Consider the following 7,176-nt stretch of genomic DNA (forward strand, 5'->3'; position numbering starts at 1 on the left):
AAAAGGAGGGATTTTTTACTTTCTTATTCATGAATATTTTGAAAGAAAACAAGACTTAATACTGCATATAAAACAGATGGATTTATAAATGGAAGAAAAAAAGCTAGCCATGTGAAAAATTAAAACTTTGGCAGTATCATTCCAGAATGTTTAATTGTAAGTAGCAATCTGAACTCCTTTTATACTGGAGGCTGATTATTTTGGTCTTACTTTACTTCCAGATAATGGATCAGTTCTTGTTTGAGGCTTCCCTGGCTGTCTCAAGTACTTTTTTCCCCTTGCAGGAGGAGGCTTGGTGCTTCTGCAACTTTCAGAGAAGGCAGGCTGTGTGAAAAGCAGCCTGCAGGTGTGGCAAGGGGCAATTATGAGCCAGGTGATTTAAAGGGGCTGGGTTAATAGAATATAAGCCCAGGGCTTGAGTTGAGCAGGCAGTCTAGCCCTGAGAGCTGTGGAAGGAAGAACTCCTGAGCAAGACCAGTGGTTTAGGGATTGAGAGTGTAGGGGCGGTGGAGATCTCAACTGTCCCAGGAGTAGGGCCAGGGTCCTTGGGATAGGAGCTAAGGTTGAGGAGAAGGGTCACAGGCCTGGGACAGTCAGGGAGCCTGTAGCTTGCGTAGGAGTGAGAATGAGGGCAAGAATGAGAAGGACCAGGGAGCCCATAGCCCAGGAGGTCTCAACTGGCCTAGGAGTGGGGCCAAGGCTCAGGATTAGGGGTCAATAGTCATGGAGAAGCTGCAGCTGGAGACCTGTTGGGGCCAAGGAACCCAGAGATCTCAGCTGGCCTAGGAGTGGAGCCAGGGCCCAGGGAGAGGGGTCAAAGGCTGAGGAGGCCCACAGCGGGAGACTGATGGGGGCAGGGGCACACAGTCCAGAGGAAGGCAGAGACCATGCCTCCAAGAGGTGGAAACAGGGTCAGGGACCCAGGGCTGTGCCCAGGAGTATTCAAAATGGGTGAAGTGCCTGGATGTGGACCAAAGGAAATGGAGAGCTGAACCCAGGAGGGGCAGAGGATGCATGCCCAAACTAATGATCAGTAATATCTAATATGGTGCTCGGACCAGGTGCCAGATGACTGGAAGATAGCTAATGTGGTCCCCATCTTCAAAAAAGGGAAGAGGGAGGACCCGGGCAACTATAGACCCATCAGTCTTACCTCTATCCTTGGGAAACTCTTTGAGAAGATTCTCAAGGAGCACATCTGTGATGGGCCGGCTTCTGGGATGATGCTCAAGGGCAACCAGCACGGTTTCATTAGGGGGAGGTCTTGTCAGACCAACCTGATTGCCTTTTACGATCAGGTCACAAAGGCACTGGATGCAGGTGTTGCCGTGGACGTAGTCTTTCTAGACTTCAGCAAGGCCTCTGACACCATCTCCCACCCCATCCTCATTAAAGAAACTAGGCGACTATGGCATTGATGCCTACACAGTCAGCTGGATTGCAGATTGGCTGACGGGTTGTACTCAGAGGGTGGTGGTGGCTGAGTCATATTCGACCTGGGGGGAAGTGGGCAGCGGAGTCCCCCAGGGCTCAGTCCTGGGGCCTGCGCTGTTCAACATCTTCATTAGCAATTTGGACGACGGGGTGAAAAGCAACCTGTTTAAATTCGCTGATGATACCAAAATTTGGGGTGAGGTGAGCACACTAGTAGGGAGGGAAAGACTGCAACAAGACCTGGATAGGTTACAGGAGTGGGCTGACATAAACAAGATGCGTTTCAATACTGGCAAGTGCAGGGTGCTGCACTTAGGCAGTAGAAACCAGCAGCACACTTATAGAATGGGAAACTCCCTTCTTGAGAGCACGGAGGCAGAAAGGGATCTTGGAGTCATTATTGACTCCAAGATGAACATGGGCTGACAATGCGAGGTCTCGGTTGGCAGGGCTAACCAGACCTTGTCGTGCATCCACAGGTGCATCTCAAGTAGAGCCAGGGAGGTGATCCTCCCACTACATGCAATGCTGGTCAGGCCACAGCTGGAGTACTGTGTCCAGTTCTGTGCGGCCCATTTCAGGAGGCATGTGGACAACATTGAAAGGGTTCAGAGGAGGGCCACACGCATGATCCAGGGACTACAGGGCAGACCCTACATTGAAAGACTGCGGGACCTAAACCTGTTCAGCCTTCACAGGAGAAGGCTGAGGGGGGACCTGGTGACTGTCTATAAACTCACTAGGGGGGACCAGAAGGGTTTAGGGGAGACGCTGTTTCCCCTAGCGCCCCCTGGCATGACAAGGAACAATGGACACAAGTTATTAGAGAGTAGATTTAGATTAGACATCCACAAGAACTACTTTACAGTTAGGGCGGCTAAGAGCTGGAACCAACTTCCTAGGGAAGTGGTACTGGCTTCTACCCTGGGGATCTTTAAGAAGAGGCTTGATGACTACCTGGCTGGACTCATCTGAGTCCAGTCTTTTTCTCCCGCCCAGGCAGGGGGGTCAGGCTTGAAGATCTACAAGGTCCCTTCCGACCCTACTTCTATGATTCTATGATATCTGCAAGGCTTGGGTGTGGGTATAAGGGGAGATCAGGAGACCATGTAATTAGCCCTTAAGTCTATGAATAGTCTATGACACCTGCACTCATGAGCATGAGATCTGGCTTGAAGAATCTTGGGGCAGCCTCCTTTTTCAAAAAGTATAATTACATTAAGGCATGGCAGACGAGTTGAAGGGGAGATGGCCCCAAAGAAAGCAGAAGTGGTAAGGGCTACAGGGGCTTTCAGGGACTTCATAGCCACACCTGGGAAAAGACCCTGTTGCATCCCTGAATCTGCAAGATTCTGTAAAACTACTTCTTACTTGTGTTCTAACGTATTTAAACAGTTTTCAAAGCGAACAGTGCATGTGCAGAAGCTGTAGTGGTAAGGATCAGAAGGATGCTAATCATGAGATTTAATCACTTATGCTCTTGTGACATGTAGCGTTGAAGACAGAAGAAATTAAAGATGCTTGAAATATTGCAGGAATGCTCTGCAGTATGAGGTACTGAGTCCTCAAATACTAAAATGGATATGGGCGTGAATGAAGGAAGGAGGGTTCCATAGTAGGCTATGGAATTTGCCACCAGATTTTGCTATGTAGGAAGAGGAGTTCTTCCCAAATGTTCTCAGCCCTGCTGCTGAATGTCTTGACATGTTGATATGTGGCCAGTGCCATCTTGAATGATGCCAGAATGTGGCTCACTGCCTGGGTGGCTTATCCAGGGGTACAGGGTAAGGGGGCTCCCACTGCTGCATGCACCCCCAGGGCAGGCACAGGGGGCACGTGCCCTTCTGATCTGTGCATGGGGTGGAAGCAGCTGCTGCTGTGGGTTGGGCTCTGCACCCCGCTGCCGGTGCCCCAGGAGTGGTACAACACCTCCCACTGCTGGACAGGTGGTGCAGCCACTGCACAGGAGGCACGTGGTGTTGTGCCACTCCCAGGCCACTGGCACTGGGGCTCAGAGCCCAGCCCAGAGCTGCAGCTGCCTCCACCTCATGCACAGATCAGGAGGGCATGTGTCCCCTGTGCCTGTTGCAGGGGTATGTGCAGTGGCGGGAGCCCCCATTCCACCCTTGGATGAGCTGCCCATGCTCTGCAGTCCCACAGCCTGCCCTGGCCCCTGGGGCCCTATTCACCCCTGCCCCTGTCTCTGCCACACTCCCTCACTATGGGGGCCTCAGTCTTCCCTCTCCACACCCCTTCCCCACAACTGACTTACTTGCGGGGTCTGCATGCACGTTTGCACTTCCATGCACACCTACACACTTGGGCCCCCTCAATCATATTTTCTTCTTCTGTCTATGCCTCCCAAGGTTTATAGGTACATTAATTAGTGAATCCCAAATGAACTTAGGTGAAAAAGAGAGGTACAGGGATGCTCAGATCAGTCAAGGCCTCTGAGCACACCAGGGCATCTTGCTGACAAAATTATTTTTCTGATAAAAATGTAGACACCTATAGATTCTCAAGCAAGTATAATTGTTCTGAGGTGCAGTAGAAGTGGGAAGCAGACAAATTTCTTTGTTTCACTGAAATGTAGGGAATGGGATTAAACCAATTTTCTTATGGACTAAGAATCTGTCATTTAGCTGAGATCTATGTTCTTATGGAAAAAGGCTTTTTTATGTTCTTCCATCACTGTCCTGGAATGCTGCTTGCCACCATCCTGTTTCATTTTCATCTGTTTGATTTTTTGCTGCCAAGGCTTCTTTATTTTATAACTGATTTAATGTACAAGCCCAGCTACATCTAAAACACTTGATTACCTCAGTTACTGTTATTACCAGTTTTAAACTCAAGCTGTGATCTGCTTATGCAAATTATCTATTATAAATCCTTTTCCCTCCACGCCTTGTGCTCTATTAAGTTGCCTTTTGCTGACCAGGCTAGTTGTCATGGCCACACAGGTTCACTCTGCAGTTCTTCAGTAACAATCGCTGACTTCAGTCACATCTCTGTAGCTTAACCTAGGCCCCTTGAGATTGGCCAAGGCTAGCAACAGGTGGTCAACAGGTGGCCTTATTCAATTTACAAGAGCACACTATTATATTAACAGGATTCTAGCTAGCAGCAGATAATTCAGTTCTCATCAAAAGATAAAACATCAAGTTACTGCAGCTGATACCTTTAACTACTCTTAGTGCTTTCCAAAAAGCAGTTTTCTACATCCAGTTGGGCCAGTACTAGTGGCCTTGACTAACAGAATTTATTCTACTTTTCCAGCCTGTTACTTACTGATTTCTATATCCATCTATTCTATACAAACTTAAACACACACTTTGCCATAATCTTGATGTCTGCTAGGTCTGCAGTCTGCATCCCTCATGGTGGTGTTTCACTTACTGAACACATTTACACCCTACAGGTCCCTTACTAAATGGAGAGACCAACCTATTAATGGAGGAGGAGAAGAAGGCCGAAGTATTTTAATGCTTATTTTTACTTCAGTCTTCACAAGTAAGATGAGCTATCAGTTGACTTAGCATAGTTGTCAGAAAGGTCAGGGAAGGGAAAGAAATGTTCAGAGATTTAGAGAAGTTGGATGTTTTAAAGTTAACTGGGCCAGACTATATTCATCCTGAAGTACTCGAGAAACTAGCTGAGGTACTTACAAAGCTATCAGCTATTTATCTTTTGAGAGCTCATGGAGGTCAGGTGAGATTCCAGACAACTGGAAAAGGGCAAATATAATGCCCATGTTTAAAAATGGGATGGAGGACCCACGGAAGTACAAACTGTTCTTTTTAACCCTGATACCTAAAAAGATTATGGAGCATGTCATCCAGGGATCTATTTCTAAGCACTTAGGGCAGTGATTCTTGACCAGGGTACTTTGGCACCCTAGGGTACCTTAAAATCCTTTCAAAGGTGCTACAGGTACCATTAGTTAGTACTGTTAGATGTACAAACATGATTCACATGATAAACCCAGGAGGGTTTCAACTAGGAATTCATATTCTTAAAATTATTCTGTCCTGTTATGGTCTTGCTGAGTTCTTTGCAACAGAAGAATTGCTCTGTTTATTTTTCTGTAGTCAAAAATTGATTGAAAAATAAGAGCTGGAATTTTCCTAGAGGAGAGAAAGGTGATTGGGAACATACCATATGGATTTGTCAAGAGCAAGTCATACTTGATCAACCTAATTTAGCTGATGGAGGATGACATTTTCACAGCTGACAGACTTACACATGACACCAAGCTGGATGGAGGTGCAACATACTTCAGAAGGGAAGATTAGGATTGAGGATGACATTGATAAACTGGAAAAATGTTCTGAAATTTATCGAATGAAATTCAAAAAGGACAAGTGCACTAGTGTGGAAATCTCATGCAAAACTACAGATTTGGGAACAACTGACTAGGTTTCACTACTACCAAAAGAGACCTGAGGGTTATAGTAGATTTCAAGCCTGGGTATGAGGCAACAGTGTGGTCTTGTTGTAAAGGAAGCCAACAGTATACTGAGTTATGTTAACAGGAATGTCATCTGCATATAAAGGGAAATGGCACTTACACTTTATTCATACTGGTGAGGCTTTCCCTAGCATATTGTGTCCAGCTTGGGTACCTCACTTAAAAAAAAAAAAAATTAGACGAATTGGAAAGGGTCCAACAAAGACCATCAAAGATCTAAGAATTATGATGCACCAGAAGAATTTGGAAGAACTAGAATTATTTAGTTTGGAGAACACTGAAGGGGGATTTCATAACAGTTTTCAAAGACCTGAAAGGTGTAAAGAGGATGGTGGTGGACTATTCGTTGAAGCCACAAGTGACAGGAGAAGGCGTAACAGTCTTTAATTGAAGCAAGAGAAATTTAGGCTGTTATGAGGAAGAACTTTCTCACTCTGAAGGTGGTTAAACATTGGAAGAGATTACCTGCAGGTTAGACAAATGTTTGGATGAGATGGTTTAGATGAGAATAATCCTGCCTCGAGTGAATGACCTCTTGGGATCCTTTCCAGCCCTATTTTTACGTGATCCTAAACACCTGTGCAGCTAAGTGGAGTTTTTATCAAATGTCCTAGTTCACTTACGTTTGCAAATTCTCCCTAAATTGCACTTTGGGCATCTGAGTGCTTTGTAGAACCTGACCCTTACTGCTTGACAAAAACAAAAACTGATGTTATTCTCAGTATACTCCTGTGAATTAACAAAACTAATTTAGCTTTTTGTGGAACTGAGACAAGGGAAGTTAACTTTCTTATTCAGGATCACACACTATCTGTGGAGAGTCAAGAACAGAAACATGAACGACGTGTACCCTCACTGGCCAGGGGGCACAGTGGTGGCAGGAGCGTGGTGGTGGCAGTAAGTGGAAGCTCCTGCAGACGCTGCTGGTGCTGTTGGTGGGGTGGGTAGCGTGGCGAGCGCCGACCGGGGTCGGTGACCGTCTGCAGACTCCACTGGTGGTGGGGGGGGGGGGGTGGTGCCAAGTGGCGGCCACCTGCAGGTGCCGCTGACACTGTCGGTGGCGCCTTTTTGTACGGGGTCCACTGCCACTCTCAGGGGTGCACATGCACTCGCGTGCCCCCCCCTACCTGGTGCCCCCTGAGTAGAAACCCAGTATGCTAGCAACCAGACATGTCACTTTAACACCTAGATCATACCTCCTCAATGCCTAGCTTCCATGTCTAACTTGTCAATAATTGAAATTTTTGTTCCATGCTGGGAGCCATCCTAATAAA

The sequence above is a fragment of the Crocodylus siamensis genome, chromosome 1, assembly GCF_052110815.1.
Source record: "Crocodylus siamensis isolate JL-2025a chromosome 1, ASM5211081v1, whole genome shotgun sequence".
Lineage (NCBI taxonomy): Eukaryota > Metazoa > Chordata > Crocodylia > Crocodylidae > Crocodylus > Crocodylus siamensis.